The sequence below is a fragment of the Temnothorax longispinosus genome, chromosome 1 (assembly GCF_030848805.1).
Source record: "Temnothorax longispinosus isolate EJ_2023e chromosome 1, Tlon_JGU_v1, whole genome shotgun sequence".
Taxonomy (NCBI): Eukaryota; Metazoa; Arthropoda; class Insecta; order Hymenoptera; family Formicidae; genus Temnothorax; species Temnothorax longispinosus.
Window position 1 is genome coordinate 16,377,142 of NC_092358.1, and position 23,320 is coordinate 16,400,461.

Genomic DNA, 23,320 nt, shown 5'->3' on the forward strand with positions numbered 1-23,320 from the left:
AAGGCTCTTCTTACAATGCTCGAAAGCGGCTACTAATTCGGGTGTCCATTCAACCGGTGCTTTCCCTTTTTTCTGTTTCCCGGCAAGTATATCGTTTAATGTCGCTTGCTCTCTTGCTGCGCCTGGTACAAAACGGCGATAGAAGTTGATTGTGCCGAGGAATCGTCGGAGTTGTTTTATAGTCTCCGGCTTCCGGAAGCTCTGTATCGCTTCTACCTTTTCTGGTAGCGGTCGTGTTCCGCTTCCTGAGACGAGGTATCCCAGGAATTTTACCTCTGGCACCCCGAAAATGCACTTGGCTGGGTTCAATCGTATTCCGTACTGCTGTAGGCGCCGGAATACCTCTCTTAGGTGGCGTTTGTGTTCTTCTTCGTTGGCGAAAGCTATTAAAATATCGTCGATGTAGGCGTAGCAAAAGTCTAGCCCTCTTAGTACCTCGTTGATGAATCGTTGAAATGTCTGTGCGGCGTTCCTCAGGCCGAATGGCATGTAGACGTATTCGAATAGGCCGAATGGTGTGATTATGGCCGTCTTCGGTATGTCTTCTGGGTTGACTGGAATCTGGTTGTATGCTCTGACCAAATCTATCGTTGAGAAAATGGTTTTTCCATGTAGTGAGTGTGAGAAGTCCTCGATGTGTAAAATTGGATACATGTCCGGCTTGGTTCGCCTATTTACAGGGCGGTAGTCTCCGCACGCTCTCCATTGGTCCGCTTTCTTGGGGACCATATGTAGTGGTGATGCCCATGGGCTCTTTGAAGGCCGGATTATTCCTTCTCGTAGTAGTAGTTCGAACTCTATTTTTGCTGCTTTCAACTTGTCTGGTGCCAGGCGTCTCGGTCGGCAGGCCTCCGGCGGGCCTAGCGTGGTGTTTATGTAATGCACGGTATTGTGCGAGCACTTCGCTGTTCCCGATTGCCGTGTGATGTCGGGAAACTCTTTTAATATGTGGTGGTAAGGCGACTCCTCGTTGATTGCTTTTATCGAAGAAGTGTGCTGTTCTTGGGTGCGCCCTTTCGCTCGCAGGCCTGTCTGCCCGTCGACCAGGCATCCTCTTCTGACGTCTGGTAATAAATGGTAGTATGCCAGGAAATCGGAGCCTATGATTGGCGTCGTGACGTCCGCGATGGTGAATCTCCACGGAAAATCTCGTCTAAGTCCGAAATCGGGCTGGAGGTTCGTGCTCCCGTAGGTCGCTATTGCGGATCCGTTGGCTGCGTAGAGTTCGTATTTTTCCTTTTGATCCCTTCTTCCTCGCTGGTGTGGGTAGACGCTTATATCCGACCCGGTGTCTATCAGGTATCGCGTCTTTGTCTTTTTGTCCGTCAGGAAGAGGCGGCATGGTCGTGGGCTATCGTTGTTGGCCGCCATCAGCAACTGCCCTCCGTGTTTTCCGGCTTGGCCGGTTTGATTGCCTTGTAGGTGCACGCTTCTTCGCCTTTTTCGTGCTTTATCTTTAAAAGTACGGTGGTAGTAACAGTGTTCCACCGTGAAACCCTTGGTGTGGCCACGGTTGCGGCTGCGGCTGCGGCTGCGGCTGCGGGATCGGTCCGCTCTCCATCGTTTTCTTTCCTGTGAGAACTGTGTTGTTAGCGCTGCCACCTGTTTCGTTAGCGCCTCGATTGGTGCTTGTAGAGTCGTTTTCTCTGTGGAGGTTGCCTCTACTGCTGCGACGACTGCGCGGTCGTTGACCTCGTGTATGCGGTCGGCTTGTTCTGCGACGTCTTCCAATCGATCTCCTTGACGTGTTGCCAAGATGACCTGCATCTGAGCTGGTAATCTCCCTAGCCACAGTGTTCGGAGTAGGCTATCTGGCACTGCGGTGCCTGCTAGTCCTTTTAGGTGGCGCAAGAATTGCGATGGCTTCCTGTCGCCGAGCTCTTCGCGCTCTAGTAGTTGTCTCGTTCGTTGCTCCTGGGATGTAGATAGGCGCTGTATGAGCGTCTTCTTCAGCGTTTTGTATCTATGTTCCGCTGGTGGAGGCGTGACGATGTCTTTTATCTTTTTGGCATATCTGGTATCTATCTGCGATAGCGCGTAGGCGTACCGCGTTGTGTCCTGCGTGATTCCGCATATAATAAATTGGCTCTCCAGTTGTGCGAACCATAGCTCCGGCTCTTCTGGCCAGAATGGTGGCATTCTTAATCCTACGCGGTTTATCTGGAGCTCCTCCTTGACTTGGTGGGTTCTGTCCCCTTCCGTTTGCTCCTTTGGTGTCGCCATCTTGTTGTTCGTTGGGGTCACCAGTTATGGCGGTAGGCCAGAATTCGTGCGAGATGGCGGTGTTCGTTGGAGATATTTGGGGGCCCTGAGAAGGGCCGTTTGTGTAATGTGGCCCTGAGAAGGGCCGGTTGGTTTTGCCTTAGTAGGCTGGCAAACGTTCACCCCAGACCAGACACGGCTGCGTCTTGGTACGGTGGAGTGGCTGTCGAGTTCCCCACGCTCCGGGCTTCCTCCACGCCGGCGGTGTGCCGGGCGGTGTGTAGGTCCCTTGCTCGGCTAAGTCCGGATCCTCAGTCTGCGTGGCCTGGTGCTCAAGGCTCGGAGAACAAGTTGGCGGCTTGGTGCGATTCCGCTTGCGCAGCGTTCTCAAAAGGCTTCCTTCTCGTGACTGATACCGTAGTATAGCAGTGCGAGGATAGTCGAAGGTATCGTCGCTTGCCGGTCCTTTTATATCCTGGTCGCTGAATTTCTCTTACGAGAAAGGGCAGCCGCCTAGCGGAGCGTACTTGTTATCATCTTCGACGGCATGCTGATTGCACGTGCTCGTTGCGTGCGGCCGTTCGCCGTGCCGCCGGTGCTCTCGCCGGACGAGGTGTGTATGACGGGCTGCTGTCTGGCAGGCGCGGGACGTGCTTGTGTTGTGGCGGTTGCGCCACCAGATTCGGGGCGCTTGCAGCCGCCACACTGGGTAAGGTTTTTTTTATAATAACTCGCTTTTTATTTTACAGATAAGTTAGAATAAAGAAGTTTTTTTTTTTGTAATTGCGCAGCGCGACGTTGGCCCAACAGGCCTATTTTGTAATAAACCGGCACTGGTTTCTGACATTCTCCCATTAAGAAAAAATAATATTCGTATATCCGATTCAAAATCTTATTACTTTTTTTAAACTAAATTTGTTTCTTAAGAATTTTTGAAAAATTATATATTTGCGCTGGTTATGACACATGTAGACTATATACACTCCTCACAAAAATTAAAGGAACACTTAAATTTTCTTAAAAACTAGGCAAAATTAAAGCAGCTGTATCTTCGTTAAAAATGAACGAAATTTAAGTTTTAAAAAAGGGTTTCAAAGCTTGAAATCTCTACTTTCAGAAGATCACTATTTTCTTTTAGTTTCTGTGAGTTTGGCAATTTTTACAGATAGAAAACCACGAGCTGGACAAAATGGGAAATTTTCTTCTCACTTTGTGGGCCTGTCACGTGCCCAAAAAAATCCTGCGAAATTTTTTGACTTTCCAATGTGAAAGCTTGAAGTTTTCCTTACAAAATCTTTTTTTGAAAATGTTTTTACGATTTTTTGTTACTGAGTTATCGCGGATTGAATAAGAAATGAGCATTTTGACTTTGATTGCTCATAACTGTTAGAGTCATATATAATCAAGATAAATTAAGGGTTTTCTTTTCTTTTGGTTGCATACATTGGCGTGGTGTGGCGCTGTCATTCGCTTCACTCTAGTGAGCTTTTAGTTATGGCAACACTGACCTAAGCTTTTTTCTCTGCAATAACGTTTTGTAACATTCATTGCCTTTCACGCGATTCTTTACTTATGTACTGGTCCGAATAAAAGTGTTGTATTGCAAGTACTTCATCCCTGTTTCGTTCTTTATTCGGTATACGCTAACGGTACGGCTATCATGTTATGGGCCCAGTTATTTGCTGAATAAGAACGTGTTTCGTGGATTTCATTAAAAACGGATAAAGGATGGCCATGTCGACGGACGCCATAACCAAATACGTTATCCCGCGGCTCAATGCCACTAACTATTTTAATTGGCGGTTTCGTACGGAGATGTTGTTAAAAGAAAAAGGTATTTGGCATACAATTTGTGAGGACAGACCGTCACCAGTCACCTCCGATTGGACGAAAGCAGATGAAAAAGCACTGGCCACAATATCTTTGATGATCGACGATGATCAGATTCAGCATATTAGAACCTGCAAATATGCTAAGGACGCATGGACCGCGTTGAAAGAATTCCACGAACGTGACACGCCCGGTACTAAGGTTAGAGTTCTTCGCACCATCATGCGACAACGTGCCGATGAGAACAGCGATATGGAAGCCCATGTGAATCGCATGAATGAGTTGTTCCAGCAGTTGTTGGCCCTCGGGGAAGAACTTAATCCAGAATTTATTATGAGCGCAACGTTTCTCGGTTCATTACCAAGCAGTTATGATGGTTTGATCACAGCATTAGAGGCACGATCGGAAACCGAATTATCGTCATCTTTTGTGCGTTCTAAGATTATTGAAGAGTACCGACGGCGTAAGGATAGGGATAATGGAGGCCAAGGTGATTCACATGTACTAAAATTCTCAAATGATGGCACCAAGAAGTCTACGGCATGCTACTTCCGCAAGCGCAAAGAACATCTTCGCAATAAATGCGAGGATTATGCGAAATGGAAGGCGAAGAAAGGATTAACAGGTAATCAAAATAAATCAAAAGCTAAAATGTAATTAAGAACGATAATGCCTCTGATGAATTGTTATTTCTGGTTGGCAGGGCCAATGATTGGATCCTTGATTCTGGGGCAACGTGTCATGTCAGCTGCAGACGTGAAAATTTCATTGAGTTTGACGGCGCACATAGCGAAAAGGTGTCGGTGGCAAACGGACAAGAAGTCAAAGCATCCGGCAAGGGCAAAGTGGCCGTAAGATTTATAAACAGCAGCGGTGACACGACAAGAGTAACGATTGAAAATGTCCTGTACGTCCCATCAATTGGAGGAAACCTAATTTCCGTAAAGCGATTGACAGAGAAAGGATTCAAAGTAGGATTCAGTGGAGGCACCTGTGAAATCCGTACCTGCGATGGAAAACGTCAAGTTGCTGTGGGCGATATCGTCGGGAATTTGTATCAGATTTATAGAATAGCAAACGAAGTAAATGCAGTTGCCAATTGTCAAAAGCTATGCATTCATCAATGGCACCGTGTTCTGGGTCATCGTGATATTGACATTGTCAAGAAGATTCCGTCAAATGGCTTTGTAACTGGAATGGAACTGGCAGGCTGTGGTTCCGGATGTAATAAGGGAAGTTGCGAAGTATGTATCCAAGGGAAGGTAACACGTGTACCTTTCGCAAAGGAATCACAGAATCGTTCGTCTACGATATTGGATTTAATCCATAGTGATGTCTGTGGCCCCATGCAGACAAAAACTGCCTCAGGTTATCGTTATCCCGCGAAAAACGATTGTATTAAAACCGTATTAAAAGCTTATATGAATTTATTAAGAATCTTATTAGAATCGAATATGCAAATCAATTATAATTTAAATATGTCATATTTAAATCAAATTAAAGTACCCCATCTTATTTAATCTATATATGGATTAAACTGGACCTTGCTTTGTTAAAATATGCAAAAACAGCCGCACAGACCTAAGGAAATGCAGAGTTAATATGGTATTTAATTTGCCAAATGTGGATTAAATAAGGTAATAAATTCAAAATTAATTTGTTAAATATAATCATATAAGTCAAATATAATCATATAAGTCAAATTTGTCATATAAGTCAAATTTGTCATATATAAATGTTATTTGATCTTATTAGAATTTTATATAATTTTGTTTTAAATTTAAATTTATACCAATTTATAAATTTAAACAAGATTATATAAAATTTTATTTTTTAAGCGTGCTACTTTATTATAAGAGTGGACTTCACGATATAACTGATACAAAAATTGTGTCGTTCCGAGACAGTGTCGTGTCTTCTTGATACCGTTATCTTATAACACTCTTTGTCAAATTTTAATTACGAGAAACAGATCACATCGAATGCCATCTATCGGATACTTTGAGATGCAATATTCTGATCTGATCATATATAATCTTATATGACTATATTATTTTATTTTAATTTGAATCAAATATTTTACATGTTAAGTTCGACAAATAAAGAAACAAATTTTACCGCAAATATTATTTAAACATTATTTAAACAAAAATACGTTTTAATAAGAATCAAATTAAAACCAAAGGGCCTAGCGGAGCCTAAGCATGTGAAATCGGCCCTTGATCATACAGAGCTGACATTAATATCACAAGTTAGTACCAATATGATAAAACTTTCCACCAAATATTATTTTAAAAAATCCACTTTTTTAGAAGTTATGCAGGGAGAAAGTAAAATAAAGAAATGTATTTTTCTCGAAAACCACTTGACCGATCTTGATGAAAAAAATATATGTTATGTAGACTAATAAAACTAATTAACAAAAAAAATGTCCAAAATGTTTGCCAAAAAAAAAGACCAAAAAAAATATTTGAATTTTTAAATATTTTTTTTAGGGTGATATTTTCGAGGTACCCCTTTGAAATTTTTACGAAAATTTCTCTTAAAGTGTCCACTATAACATATATTTTTTTCACGTTTTTTTAAATGGTGGAACATAGTTAAAAATACGAAAATCGTAAGCGTCGCGTCACTCCGACGCACAGTGCAGTGCCATTCCGCGTTGCGGGTGTTCGATGTAACTTTACTAGCACATATGTATGTCTGCAATTAGCCTATAATATGTATACTTTTTAATTTTTATAGTTTCCAGAGTTTACCACGTGGAGGTTGCAGTACGGTTTTAAACTCCTTATTGGGGTGCTTTTTTAACGTGAGTCCTCTCGCCTTTCACTACGTTTCCGTAAAATCAAGGTGCTTTTTTAACGTGAGTCCCTTCGCCTCTCACTACGTTTCCGTAAAATCGGGGTGCTTTTTTAACGTGAGTCCCCTCGCCTTTCACTACGTTTCCGTAAAATCAGGGTGCTTTTTTAACGTGAGACCCTTTGCCTCTCAGTACGTTTCCGTAAAATCGGGGTGCTTTTTTAACGTGAGTCCCCTCGCCTCTCACTACGTTTCCGTAAAATCAGGGTGCTTTTTGAATGTAAGACCCCTCGCTTCTCATTACACCCTACACCTACGATTTATTTAATCTTCTTCACTATCACTGTCTATTACTGGAATGTTATTTGTTTTCTTAAACAGATCACTCAGTATTTCTGCTGGTTTCAAAATTTTCGCTAAATATCTTGCATGAGATAGATAATATATAATTGCAGCAATATGACAGCAGCATCCAATTGTTCGTAGCCCATTAGCGATCTGTTTAAGAAAACAAATAACATTCCAGTAATAGACAGTGATAGTGAAGAAGATTAAATAAATCGTAGGTGTAGGCTGTAATGAGAGACGAGAGATCTTACATTCAAAAAGCACCCCGATTTTACGGAAACGTAGTGAGAGGCAAAGGGACTCACGTTAAAAAAGCACCCTGATTTTACGGAAACGTAGTGAAAGGCGAGGGGACTCACGTTAAAAAAGCACCCCGATTTTACGGAAACGTAGTGAGAGGCGAAAGGACTCACGTTAAAAAAGCACCCTGATTTTACGGAAACGTAGTGAAAGGCGAGGGGACTCACGTTAAAAAAGCACCCCAATAAGGAGTTTAAAACCGTACTGCAACCTCCACGTGGTAAACTCTGGAAACTATAAAAATTAAAAAGTATACATATTATAGGCTAATTGCAGACGTACATATGTGCTAGTAAAGTTACATCGAACACCCGCAACGCGGAATGGCACTGCACTGTGCGCCGGAGTGACGCGACGCTTACGATTTTCGTATTTTTAACTATGTTCCACCATTTAAAAAAAATTGAAAAAAATATATGTTATAGTGGACACTTTAAGAGAAATTTTCGTAAAAATTTCAAAGGGTACCTCGAAAATATCACCCTAAAAAAAATATTTAAAAATTTAAATATTTTTTTTTTGGTCTTTTTTTTGGCAAACATTTTGGACATTTTTTTTGTTAATTAGTTTTATTAGTCTACATAACATATATTTTTTTCATCAAGATCGGTCAAGTGGTTTTCGAGAAAAATATATTTCTTTATTTTACTTTCTCCCTGCATAACTTCTAAAAAAATGAATTTTTTTAAATAATATTTGGTGGAAAGTTTTATCATATTGGTACTAACTTGTGACATTAATGTCAGCTCTGTATAATCAGGGACCGATTTCACATGCTTATTCCGCTAGGCCCTTTGGGTTAAAACCGCAATTGAATCGAGTAAAAGTCGCATACAGAACACATTAACTTTTTATTAAAGTCTTATATATAAATATTCTGCATCATGTATGGTTCTGGATCATATATAATCCACATAAGTTATCTTATTAAATACAAATTTGATTCGAAGTGTTATATGATCCATATAAGTGATCTAATTAAATTTTAATTAAAGCCCTATTTTATTGTGGATCATATTTAATCTACATAACTGATTTTAATAAGTGCAAATTAAAACTGTATTTAAACAAATATAATTTTAATATAAAATCTGGATTTAATTTGAATTTTACCCAAATTAAATATAATTTAATATGATTTTAGTTAGATTCATATTAGATCGTTTTTCGCGGGATCTATTAACGTTTATTGATGATTTCTCGCGATATACCACAATCTACTTAATTAAAGAGAAATCAGAGGTATTCCAGAAATTTAAGGAATTCCATCAGTTGGTACAAAATCAATTTGGTAGAAAAATTAAATGTCTTCGCACAGATAGAGGAGGAGAATATCTCAGCAAGTCGTTCGTAAATTATTTGAACGAAAACGGTATCAAGTCTCAACTCACAGCACCACACTCGCCTCAGCAGAACGGGGTCGCTGAAAGGAAAAATAGGACCTTAATCGAAATGGCTCGATACATGCTACTTGCAAACATGCAAACATGCAAACATGGAATATAGGTTCTGGGGCGAAGCAGTTACAACAGCAAATTTCCTGCAAAACAGACTTCCTTGGAAAAATGTAAATAAAACGCCGTTCGAGTATTGGCACGATAAAAAGCCAATTTATACAAACTTAAAACGTTTCGGTGCAGACTGTTATGTCAAAATTCCTGATGAGAATCGAAGAAAGTTGGATCTAAAGGCGCTTAAAGGAATTTTACTCGGTGTTGACATGGAGTCAAAAGCGTACAGAGTCTACATACCAAGTTCTAGGAAGGTTTTAATATCAAGAGATGTTAAGTTTATTGAGGAAGAAAATCCTGCTGGTAAGCAATCAATTGAGGCGAAGAAGACTGTTACTCATGAAGATGCTATCGAGATTGTACCTTCTGACGACGGATTTCCGGCCCAAAATATTCCGAAGGATGAAAATATAACTGAAGATTCAAGCTCGACTGAAGGATCCAACGATGTCACCTATCAGCCTACTCCAGTGAGACGTTCCAGCAGACCGAATAAAGGCATTCAACCTCAACGATTAATCGAACAAATAAGCGTTGTAATGGATGGTGAACCATCAAATTTGAACGAAGCGCTTTCATGTTATCAAAGAAAGAATTGGATTCGTGCTATGCAGGAGGAGCTAAGTTCATTAGAAGCTAATAAGACATGGGAGTTGGTCGCCTTACCCGAAGGCAAAAATTTAGTTGGCTGTAAATGGGTATACAAGCTGAAATCAGATGCAAGCGGAAACACAAGAAGATTTAAAGCAAGACTTGTAGCTCAAGGTTTTAGTCAAAAGTATGGTGTCGATTACGATCAAGTATTCGCACCTGTAGCCCGACAGACAACATTTAGGATATTCCTTTCCGTTGCTGCAAGTCGAAGAATGCTAGTCTTTCACTTCGACGTAAAGACTGCTTTTTTGAACGGTGTGCTGGAGGAGGAGATTTATATGCGTCAGCCACCCGGTTTCGAGAAAGAGGGAGCTGAGGACAAGGTATGTTTATTAATGAGGAGCATCTACGGGTTAAAACAGTCTGCACGCAATTGGAACGAAACGTTACACGAGATTTTAACCAAAGCAGGGTTTGTACAAAGCAAGACCGATCATTGTTTATACATATATTACGGAAGCGAAGGAATAGTATATGTTCTTGTATATGTAGATGACGTATTAGCAGCTGGGACCTCGATTGAAGAAATCAACAAGTTCGAAAAAATGCTTAAAGCAAACTTCGATATTGAAAATCTCGGTGAAGTAACGAGTTATTTAGGAATCAGAGTTGCGAAGCAAGATGATTGTTTTCTACTCGACCAACAAAAGTACATCTTAAATGTGACTGCGAGATTTCGATTGAGCGATGCTAAAGATTCAGATATACCGTTGAGTCCATCATATCAAAAGGAGCCAAACGAAGATATTATGCCAAATAACGACAAGTATCGTAGTGCAATTGGTCATTTACTATATATTTCAACAAATACACGCCTGACATTGCGGCAGCAACTTGTATCTTATCGCAAAAGGTATCTAAACCAACAACGTCTGATTGGAATCAAGTTAAGAAATTAATTAGATATCTTAAGGGTACCTCATCGTTACGTTTAAAACTGGGCGATGTTAAGGACAACGAGAATCTAATTGGATTTGCCGATGCAAGTTGGGCTGAAGATCGAGAGACAAGGAAATCTAATTCCGGTTTCATATTCATGCTAGGAGGGGCGATTAGTTGGAGTTGCAAACAACAGGACTGCATCGCTTTGTCATCAACCGAAGCGGAATTTATCGCACTCTCTGAAGCATGCAAAGAATCGATTTGGATACAAAGACTTCTGAAGGATTTTAGATGGAGAGGACAAACTCATACCAAGATTTACGAAGATAATCAAAGCGTCTTGAAGATGATTATCAACAAAAAATTAAGTAATAGGACAAAACATATTGACACAAAAGTTCACTTTGTAAAGGACCACATTGATAAAAAGCATATCATATGCGAATATTGTCCGTCTGAAACTATGCTAGCCGATTTACTAACCAAAGGTTTAGCTAAAAATAAGTTCATTACATTAAGAGATCGCTGTAATTTAATTTATATTGATTAAGGAGAAGTGTTAGAGTCATATATAATCAAGATAAATTAAGGGTTTTCTTTTCTTTTGGTTGCATACATTGGCGTGGTGTGGCGCTGTCATTCGCTTCACTCTAGAGACCCTCTAATCAGAGTCTGGACATCAGAAGGTTAAGTTAGGTTGTCCGACATTTTTCTGCAAAATCCTGAGAGAGAGAGAGAGAGATATGTGCTACCTCACTCTCTCTTAGTTAATGCCTCCTAACCTGCTTATACTGCGCGTACTGGGTCAAGTAGAGTAAATTGTAATAATGGGTGGATGTGCCGCAGAATTTTGTAACAATAGCTCTGCAAAGGGCTATATCATGAAGATATTCCTAAGAGATAAGCATCGTCGAGAGCAATGGGTTAAAAATATGAATCGTCAAAATTGGACGCCAACAAATAGTTCTTACTTGTGCGAGGTAAATTATTTTTTTATTCATTTAATTTATAATAGTTTATTTAAATATTTTATCATTTAATTAAAAAATATATAAAGAAATAGTACATACCATTAAATTAATATTTTTATAAAAAAGGAAAGCCATAAAACACAGGTTATGTATATATAAAAGTACATGAAATCAAGTTACATTACTTTTAATTTAAATACTTTAACATTAACATTAATCTTGCTATTCTTCTATTGCTTTCTTGTTTTCTATGAATGAGAAGCATGGTTTTTTATTAAAATATAATCTTGTTTTCTATGAATGAGAAGCATGTTTTTGTACTTTAATATAATCTGTTTATTTTTATTGACATGTTAAACTAAAATATTAAACATTATTTATAAAATAAAGTTATTTATTCTTTGATAGTTATATTTTATTAACCTCTTTTTATAGGTGCATTTTGCTTCTGAAATGTGGGAGCCGAACAGAATTGATAATAAAGGAAAATTGAAACCACACGCTGTACCAACCATTTTCGGTTTTTTTATAACAAAAAGAGTATCCTTTCAAGAACCTATACATAGAGAGAACTTACAGAAACCTACAGAAAACCTAGTAGAGAGAGAGCATATTATTCATAATGTTCAAAATCAAGATCAAAGTGAACAAGAAGTAGGTGTGAGATAATGAAATGTAATAATAAAAAATGACATATATATTTCAATTTTTCTTAATGTATACTTCAATTTATTTCAGATTACTACAAATGAATCTCTCAATACATCTACAAGCAATACAGTTTGTGAAAATGAAATTTTTGAAGAGAAAGAAATTGAAAATCAAAAGTGTTGTAAAATTAATAAAAAAAACTCTACAAAACTTAATTTATTTACGTAAACAAAATAAGATGAGAAATACGAATCAAAAATTAAAAAATATGATTAATAATAATAAGTATAGGCAAATGTTAGGAGATGCTAACTAATGATCAAATTCGGACTCTATTTACCAAAAAGCGTATCAAAAATTGGTCAAATGAGACCATTCAACGTGCTCTTAAATTACAATTTACTTGTGGAACCACCGGTTATGAAGAACTTATCCTACAAGGAATGCCATTACCATCTTTTGCGTACATTACGAGGATATTGCACATCTGTTGAAAAATTTAAAACAAGCATTAATTAACAACAAATTTTTTATCTTGCCCCAAGAATTTGTAATAAAATATAACTTGCCATCGAACAGGGTTGAAATTGCACATTTTAATGATTTACTTGAATCTCAAAAAGATTCAGAATTACTTTTAACGCCAAGATTATGTATAGATGATATTAAAAGTACTAATACTTTTAGTAAAATGCGGGTGAATAAAGCAAAAAACGCCGTGTTTTCAACAGATGTCAGTAGTTCATTAGAATTTCTGGCAGATGAAAATTCTAAGCCAGAATTTCTTGCTACTGCTTGGTTTGTCAAAACTATCTCTAGATGGTTCTCGTTAATGACTTCAAGAAATTGTAATAAAGCATTAGGTTTAAAAAATGAAGAAATATACAATGATAACATTAAATTTTTATACGAAGTTATTGATCTCTTTAATAACATAAAAATCGGTTAGAAAGAAACATTTAAACCTGTTCAAAGAGGAATTATATTATCCACAACATCAATCATTAATCTTGTAAAATATCTTTTAAAAGATCGTAATTTTAAATTTGTGTTAACTGGACGTCTGACACAAGATTGTATGGAAAACCTATTTTCAGTTATACGTCAAAAAAATGTAATTCCAAATTGTTTACAGTTTAAAAACAATTTGAAACTAATTGCTATATCAATGTATATGAGACCAATAGTAGCAGAAAATTATGATTATGATGAAAATGAAGACGAATATATTTCTGACTTTTTAGAATACTTATCAAAAAGTGGTAAAAAGGATAATGTATCAGCTGATATTTCCTTTACTTCTAATGCTTCAGCTACAATTACAAATGACATTCCCCCTTTTAATAATAACAATACAGTAATAGAATTAAATAGTAAAGAAAAGAACAGTTTATATAGCATAGCAGGATACTGTTTAAAGTCCGTTGAGAAAACATGTACTACATGTTGTAATTGCATACAATCTGTTGGGTCAAAAAAAATCATTAAAATTAGAATTTTCTAGATTTGTGACACTTAAATGTTATAAGAAAAATACGTTATACTTCATTAATAAACCAACATTTGAGGTATTCTTAAAATTAGAAAATATATACAGACATTATAGTCCCTATTTTAACATCATGCAGAGAGTAAATTTAAATGAATTTTTACTTGATAAATTTAATTCTGTTCCAGCAGATCATATTCTTAATAATTGTCATAATTTGCGTCAAAAATTATTTAAAAAATTTGCTATCTATTAGTTAATTGTAAATATTATGATAACAAATCGATGATGATGCATCATTTTTTAAAATAAAATAATGTAATACTTTTTACATGTATAACATAAGTATTAATATATACAATAAATATTTTTTATATGCTGTATATATATATATATATGTTATTTATTCCCTATTTTCTTATTACTTTTTTACTATATTTTCTTTAAATATTAATTTATTACTGTTAATTACTATCAAAGTTTCTACTTTCAACTCATTCGCTCTCTCTTTTTCTCTCTCTCTCTTTCTCTCGTAATATTTTAAAACGTTTTAAATTAAAATTTCAATGTATTTTTATTAATAATTAATAAGTTTTTATATTTCATAGCAATAGAGATTTCATAAAACCGGCGCGAATTGCAGAAAAATGGCGGACCAATCAGAGCGTGCTCCCTGATGTCTAGACTCTGATTAGAGGGTCTCTACTTCACTCTAGTGAGCTTTTTAGTTATGGCAACACTGACCTAAGCTTTTTTCGCTGCAATAACGTTTTGTAACATTCATTGCCTTTCACGCGATTCTTTACTTATGTACTGGTCCGAATAAAAGTGTTGTATTGCAAGTACTTCATCCCTGTTTCGTTCTTTATTCGGTACACGCTAACGGTACGGCTATCAATAACTCCGTTAAAAATCATTGTACCGCAATTCGCAAAATAGATTCTTAAAGCTAAAACTTTGCTCTATCAAGTGATATAATCGCCAATTTTTTCGTAAAGATTTTTGGATACATTACAAAAACATTGTAAAAATTTGCAATTTTTTACTTTCTTATTTAGATCCAAAAACAATTGTGCAGAACAACAACAAAAATTTATTCTTTACGTTTATTGGAAATATAATCAGGGACGACTTGAAATGTGGTGAGATGAGCAGGGAACACAACAATCTTGATCTTTATACACTCTGAATACTGTCTTTATTATATATAAGTATATCACACTCTGTAACTTAAACCGTAACCGACACGTCTGAACACGACGGTGATCGAGGCTCTTGTGAGCACCACTGATGCCCGCACGCACGCGTGGCGCGCCGAGTCGCGCCGCCAACCGGGGGCTGCCCTCTAGAAGGGCGGGAACTTATTGCTCGTTCAAAGTCTTCTCCCAACACTCCCTCCCTTTGGGCGAGCGATCCACGGGTCCTCTCTAAGTTTCCTCTTTATCTGAAACATAACAAGAATTAGTTATCGACTAAAATTAATCTCTAACTTTGTCTAAACTCTATATTCATTATTTTATCTCTCAGATACACAAATGCTTCTAGAGGTAAAGGTTTTGTCATAATGTCTGCCAAATTCTCTTTGGTCTTTATCCATTCGACTTTTACCTTCCCTTAATCAACACACTGTTTGATAAAATCTCCATGAGTGTCATCCATATGTTTTCTGTTTCCAGTTTCTTCTTTTTCTTCTAAGTCTTTCTTTATTTCTTCTAAGTCGTCATCAAACATTTTAAGTTTGTGACTTCTATCCATCTTAGTGCAGTTTCTTGCTGCTCTGTTGTCATGACTCTATAAATTTTCTCGTGCTTGGATACCAGAGTATATAGTATATATCCAGTGTCAGTATATCCCACCAACACACCAATAGCTGTCTTGTCGAATTTCGACGTAGGCTTTGGTACTCTTGCATATCCAATGCATCCGAATTTCTTTATTTGTTCAAAATGACAACTTGTTTCTGATGAAAACTTCTTCAACGGGATCTCATACTCTAAAGTCTTATGTGGAGATCTGTTGTACGCATGCACAGCAGCGTCAACTGCCAACTCCCACATACTCTTTAGTAATCCCGAGTCGAGCATATATGTTCTTACTTTTTCTTTCAACGTTCTGTTGAACCTTTCTGCAACTTCCTTGTCTTGATCTGACTTTGCATAGCATAGCTTTTCTTCTTTTCCTAGTAGATTTCTGGCGGATATAAGATATTTCTCTAGAGCCTCTCCTGATTCATCTTTTGTCTTCAGAGAGTAGGCTTTTGCTAATCTAGAATAGTCATCTATAAAAGTGATTATAAACCTCTTTTGTCCTGGATAGGATGTAGGTTTTATTGGACCTATGATGTCCGTATGTATTACCTGTAGTGGTCTCTGTGCTCTATTTCTGTTTTCTTTAAACGGCAGTTTTGCCATCTTTGCCATTATACATACTTCACACTCTAATATAAAGTTATCAAACTTTACATTCTCTAATCTCTTTTCTACTTTTTGTAATTGTTTTAGATAGTTTACCGATGCATGACCTAATCTAACATGCCATAACATCACCTCATTTATTTTCTCTAGTTTCTTTACTTTTTCAATTACTGAGCTTTCACACATTTCTTCTATATTCTCTATTGTCTGTATATCTTCTAACTTAATGACTTGATCGAGTTCAGCATTATTGTGTTCTATATTTTCATTTTCGTTCACATTTGTGAGCTCTCCTTCATTCTCCCTCCCAATCGCAGAGCCAACATTATCCCTCTCATCTAACTCTCCCTCCGAAATTGATAATTCATTGGTCTGAATGTTTGCTTGCGATTGTTCAGGAAGCTCACTATGTGGAACAATTTCTGCTCTACATCTGTAAATTCCTTTAAAAACTATTTTATTTGTCAGTTTATTGTAAACTTTAAACACTTTATCATCTAAATAAATACTGAACCCTGCATCAGCCAACTTTCTTAGATATAGTAAATTTTTGGATACTTTCTTTGCTGCAATTACATTTGTTAATTTAATGACTCTCTTTTCTTTTTCATTCGTTATTAGCGTAAGATTTCCTTTACCATCTATTGAAATGTTTGCAAGCTCATTTTTATTCGCGCATTTAATAACTCTATCTTTACATTTTTCAAACTTTGACAGAATAAAATTCTTATTCACAATATGATCCGTAGCACCCGAATCTGCAGTAAAATTGACTACCTCTTTTGAACTATCTCTATCTTCTATTAATTTAACCATGTATTATTTACCTTCTTCTGATTCTCCTTCATTTGCTGTTTTCGTTGATATAGATTTCTCAGCTGGTTGTATCTTGGTTATTTTCCCTTTGTTATCTACTCTTTTTGTGCCTTTTTGCACAAATCTACCCTTTTTCTTTATGTTTTTATTAACGGTTTTATTTAAATACCTTGTTCCTCTAGCTCTGTTCGCCTGGGCTTCGGCACTCGGACAATTATCACCCTTGTGACCTCGTACTTCCTGGCAGTAGTGACAAAACCAGGCACCAAATTCTATTAGTGGACAGTCCTTCGCCATATGACCCATTTGGTTGCATCTGTAGCATTTTACTTGTTTCATGTTCTCTTCTGCAGCAGCCCTCTGTACCCTGACTTCGGGTTTCTCTAATTTTTCTTTATTCTCGTTTTTAGTCTCTGCTTCTAACTGCATCATAAAAGACTTTATTTCATCTATGTTCATTTCTTTAAGATTAGTTTGTCTTCTAATTAAATCTACATTCCTCAGCTCTGGTACATTAATTGACACAGCCTGATAAAGTGCAGATCTAATCTCTTGTTCTGCGAGGGGTACCGCATCTTCACATGATTCATATTCTCTAATTATTGAATCGAAGCGTTCACAAAAATCACTTACTTTTTCGTCTTTTCTCATTTTAATTTGATAGAGTTTAGCTCGTACCGATGCATGAGTAACGTTTACTTCACTCTTTTTATATCCTCTCAATTTCTTCAAAATTTCTTTCGGATCTTTTTCATGTAGAATCCTTTTATGATAGTTAAATGATTGATTATTATATCTCTAACTAGACTTTTTCTCTTAGCAACTTTTAGTTCGGAGAGATTTTCTGGACTTTCAATGTTTGAATCTATTACATCTAACAACTCGTTATTCATTAACTCAGATTTTAAATAATCCATCCAAAGATCAAAGTTGGATTTTTGCGTCAGCTTATATTCTCTTCTAATATGCAACCTTTGACTGTTCAATTCCAATTCTATAGCTCTTTTCATTGTCTCTAAACTCCTATCTTTTTCGGCTGAACAGACTGTTATTTCATTTAATTTTCTCTTTTTAGACTCTACCTCTAGTTCTTTAACCGTTTGTTTACTTTGGGTATCTTTATTGCTTACCTCTAAACGTCTAAGTTTAACTTTTTCTTTCTCTAAGTTTAAACGGGAGACTTCCACCATATTCTCCATCATCTCGGTGGCCTTCGTCATTACTTTATCCAGCATCTGCATCGAATTGTCCATTTTTGCGACCAATTTTTCTTGCTTTTCATATAATATTTTGGTTCCAATTGGCAGTACTGGATGGTTCTCTTCCCATGCTTTGGTCACATCTACATTCTCTCTGACTTTAGGCAAGTTCTTTTTCGGGATTGCACCTCTTCTTTCCATCTCCTTTTTATCTTTTGCTTCTCTATCTATTACCGTGATGAAGCTGCTATCGCTGTCGTAGTCGACCAGCGCATCTTGGCCTTCTTCTTCCATCTATATCGGGATTTAAATATCAATTGAACATTAGCATTCCTCTTTTGACAAGATAAACCAACATTCGTATTGACAAATAATAATTTACAATTTCTATCACTAGATCTCTTTCAGCGATAAAAATTTAATGCTTATGAGGCTATATAGAACGCACTGCAATTCACAATAACCCCAAAGCGGGAAAACCACGCGCCTCTGCAGGGCTATCCGCACGCGCACACCACTGTCCGTTGCGATCCCCAGCACTGCTGAAAAGATCTATGAGAGCTCGGGTTGATCACGCACACGCACGGGGCCCATACAAATTTACGCGGCTTCCCTAAACAGTAATCAAGCTACACCGCACAGCAAGTCATGCTCAATTACCGACCCGATACATATCGATTTCAAAAAAAAATAAACTCATATAGAGTCATATAAAGTTTTTATACATACGCATACATTTACATGTATCGCAATCTAGCCATCTAGCATACGCATACATTTACATGTATCGTAATCTAGCCATCTAGCATCGATGCCATGTTGTTAGTTGAAATCGATTATGTGTTTGTGCGCGCCCAGCAACAAGTTCTGCGCGCCAAAAACAATGACTCTCGCCGTCTACGATCGGACTTCCGCGCGCCAAAAATTCCGCGCGCCAAAAGAAATGACTCTCGCCGTTCACGATCGGACTTGCACGCGCACGTCGCCGACTTGCTACCAAGCGGCATTTTTCTATCTCTTTTTCCTTCATTATTCTCTACTTCTTTATTACACTTTACACATCTATTCTCTAATTCTCTTATTACCATTATTACCTCTATTTCTATTTCTCGAGAAAAATGGCAAAAACATCTATCTCCTTGTAACAGTATTTATCGAACGAACATTCTTATTAACTGAGAATTCTCTCGTTTTGCTCGTCAGCAACGAGGAATATTATTTACTTACTCTCTAATCTTCTAGATGCTTCTATCTCTTTCTATGCCCTTCGCCGGCGTCTCACACACTTCGTATATACACTTTCGTGCTATGTTCCTCACGCAGGGGAATCGTGCCCTGGGCCCATAACCTATTGGAAATATAATCAGGGACGACTTGAAATGTGGTGAGATGAGCAGGGAACACAACAATCTTGATCTTTATACACTCTGAATACTGTCTTTATTATATATGTATAAGTATATCACACTCTGTAACTTAAACCGTAACCGACACGTCTGAACACGACGGTGATCGAGGCTCTTGTGAGCACCACTGATGCCCGCACGCACGCGTGGCGCGCCGAGTCGCGCCGCCAACCGGGGGCTGCCCTCTAGAAGGGCGGGAACTTATTGCTCGTTCAAAGTCTTCTCCCAACAACGTTTTTTTGTACTTTTAAGTATCCTATATACATTTAAAAAAACTCAGTAACAAAAAATCGTAGAAACATTTTCAAAAAAAGATTTTGTAGGAAAAACTTCGAACTTTCACATTAAAAAGTCAAAAAATTTTGCAGAATTTTTTTGGGCACGTGACAAGCCCACAAAGTGAGAAAAAAATTTCCTATTTTGTCCAGCTCGTGGTTTTCTATATGTAAAAATTGCCAAACTCACAGAAACTAAAAGAAAATAGTGATCTTCTGAAAGTAGAGATTTCAAGCTTTGAAACCCTTTTTTAAAACTTAAATTTCGTTCATTTTTAACGAAGATACAGCTGCTCAAATTTTGCCTAGTTTTTAAGAAAATTTAAGTGTTCCTTTAATTTTTGTGAGGAGTGTATAACACTTACATCAAATTAAGAAGTAGTCTATCACATAAGACGGTTGGCTCACGATCCAGAGATCCCGAGGTCTCGAGTTCGAATCCCATCAAGGTAAGTGTGTTTTTCAAGTACGAGAAAATATTTATAATCATAGGTTGCATCTTAAGAAACAAGTTAAAAAATAGTAATAAAATTTCAAAATAAATATAATTTTTTTTATGTCGGGTGAATTTCCTCATTAGAGAGTGTTTTAATTCTAGTATTTCCTTGTAGTTTACTGTACTCAAATAGATATAGAAATGTGTAGAATATCAATATTAGTTGTAGTTTGGCGTAGTTTTACCGAAAAATTTATAGATCAAAATGCACTAAAAAAATACAAAAATTTACAAAAGTGTTCCAATTCTAGCATTTTCATGTAGGATTTTGTAGTACTTCTTAAATTCATGTAGAATTTAATAGATTCTGGCAATTATATTTTATAGTTTTTTGTAGTACACTTTTATTATTTTTTAAATTTTGTAGAAATATTTCCGCCAGGGTAATGAAGGGTGGGATTGTAAAATAATTAGTAATAATTGAACAAAATGTAAAAATGCCTAACAAGATATCTGTATCATATATCTGTCCTAGCTGTGTAGGAACCAGACAATGTAGCCAACCCCGAAACTGCCCACAGCAGAGAGAAGCTTGAGAGACCTCTATGAAGTTGGCCGGACAACTTCAACGTATCGAACTTTCATTAATTGGAATCGATTGGTGGTCGTTTGGTGGTCTTTGGTAGTCTAGTCCGATCGTTTGGTGGTTAGTCGTTTTTCTGTAAAATAAAAATGAAATTTCCGGTGTGAAGTTAGCCGGACAATTTTTATTTTTCAACCAATTTAACTTTTTTATAGCTCATTCGACGCGGAATTGTTTGGTGGTCACGAATATCATCGGTAAAACGTTTGGTGGTCAACCGTTTTCCCAGAAAATAAAAAAAATTGTATGCGCATAATGCTGGACATATCACCACTGTGCCATTAGCCGGAAAAATTGTATTTATCACCCAAATTGACTTTGATAAGGCTCAATCGACGCGGAATCGTTTGGTGGTCACGAATATCGTCATTAAAACGTTTGGTGGTCAATGGTTTTCCTAAGAAATAGAAAAAACCGTACTCTCACGCCATTGGTCGTATGACTCCGTGACGTTAGCTCGGTAATTTGATGGATAAACATTATTTATCAATCAAATTGACTTTCATACGGCTCAATCGACGCGGAATCGTTTGGTGGTCACGAATATCGTCATTAAAACGTTTGGTGGTCAATCGTTTTCCTAAGAAATAGATAAAACCGTACTCTCACGCCATTGGTCGTATGACTTCGTGACGTTAGCTCGGTAATTTGATGGATAAACATTATTTATCAATCAAATTGACTTTCATACGGCTCAATCGACGCGGAATCGTTTGGTGGTCACGAATATAATCAGTAAAACATTTGGTGGTCAACATTTTTCCCAGAAAAAAGGAAAAACCGTATGCTCACGCCATTGGTCGTATGACTCTGTGCTATTATAGTCAGAAAAATTGTATTTGTCACCCAAATTGACTTTGATAGGGCTCAATCGACGCGGAATCGTTTGGTGGTCACGAATATAATCAGTAAAACATTTGGTGGTCAACATTTTTTCCAGAAAAAAGGAAAAACCGTATGCTCACGCCATTGGTCGTATGACTCTGTGCTATTATAGTCAGAAAAATTGTATTTGTCACCCAAATTGACTTTGATAGGGCTCAATCGACGCGGAATCGTTTGGTGGTCACGAATGAGCCGTATGAAAGTTAATTTGATTGATAAATAATGTTTGTTCATCAAATTACCGAGCTAACGTCACGGAGTCATACGACCAATGGCGTGAGAGTACGGTTTTTTCTATTTCTTAGGAAAACCATTGACCACCAAACGTTTTAATGACAATATTCGTGACCACCAAATGATTCCGCGTCGATTGAGCCCTATCAAAGTCAATTTGGGTGACAAATACCATTTTTCTGACTAATAGCACAGAGTCATACGACCAATGGCGTGAGCATACGGTTTTTCCTTTTTTCTGGGAAAACGGTTGACCACCAAACGTTTTACTGATTATATTCGTGACCACCAAACAATTCCGCGTCGATTGAGCCGTATGAAAGTCAATTTGATTGATAAATAATGTTTATTTATCAAATTACCGAGCTAACGTCACGGAGTCATGCGACCAATGGCGTGAGATTACCGTTTTTTCTATTTCTTAGAAAAACCATTGACCACCAAACGTTTTAATTACGATATTCGTGACCACCAAACGATTCCGCGTCGATTGAGCCGTATGAAAGTCAATTTGATTGATAAATAATGTTTATCCATTAAATTACCGAGCTAACGTCACGAAGTCATACGACCAATGGCGTGAGAGTACGGTTTTATCTATTTCTTAGGAAAACGATTGACCACCAAACGTTTTAATGACGATATTCGTGACCACCAAACGATTCCGCGTCGATTGAGCCGTATGAAAGTCAATTTGATTAATAAATAATGTTTATCTATCAAATTACCGAGCTAACGTCACGAAGTCATACGACCAATGGCGTGAGAGTACGATTTTACCTATTTCTTAGGAAAGCGATTGACCACCAAACGTTTTAATGACGATATTCGTGACCACCAAACGATTCCGCGTCGATTGAGCCGTATGAAAGTCAATTTGATTGATAAATAATGTTTATTCATCAAATTACCGAGCTAACGTCACGGAGTCATACGACCAATGGCGTGAGAGTACGGTTTTTTCTATTTCTTAGGACCATTGACCACCAAACGTTTTAATGACGATATTCGTGACCACTAAACGATTCCGCGTCGATTGAGTCCTATCAAAGTCAATTTGGGTGATAAATACAATTTTTCCGGCTAATGGCACAGTGGTGATATGTCCAGCATTATGCGCATACGATTTTTTTATTTTCTGGGAAAACGGTTGACCACCAAACGTTTTACCGATGATATTCGTGACCACCAAACGATTCCGCGTCGAATGAGCTATAAAAAAGTTAAATTGGTTGAAAAATAAAAATTGTCCGGCTAACTTTACACCGGAAATTTTATTTTTATTTTACAGGAAAACGACTAACCACCAAACGATCGGACTAGACTACCAAAGACCACCAAACGACCACCAATCGATTCCAATTACCTAATG

At 37.4% G+C, this 23,320-nt stretch overlaps 1 long non-coding RNA gene and 1 pseudogene across 1 annotated transcript in view; both read right to left on the reverse strand.

Moving 5' to 3' along the window:
* LOC139812008 (uncharacterized) overlaps positions 1-23,320 on the reverse strand; it is a 259,939-nt gene that overhangs the window by 200,444 nt on the left and 36,175 nt on the right. The window lies entirely within an intron of this gene.
* LOC139817317 (uncharacterized) lies at positions 15,314-18,527 on the reverse strand (annotated as a pseudogene).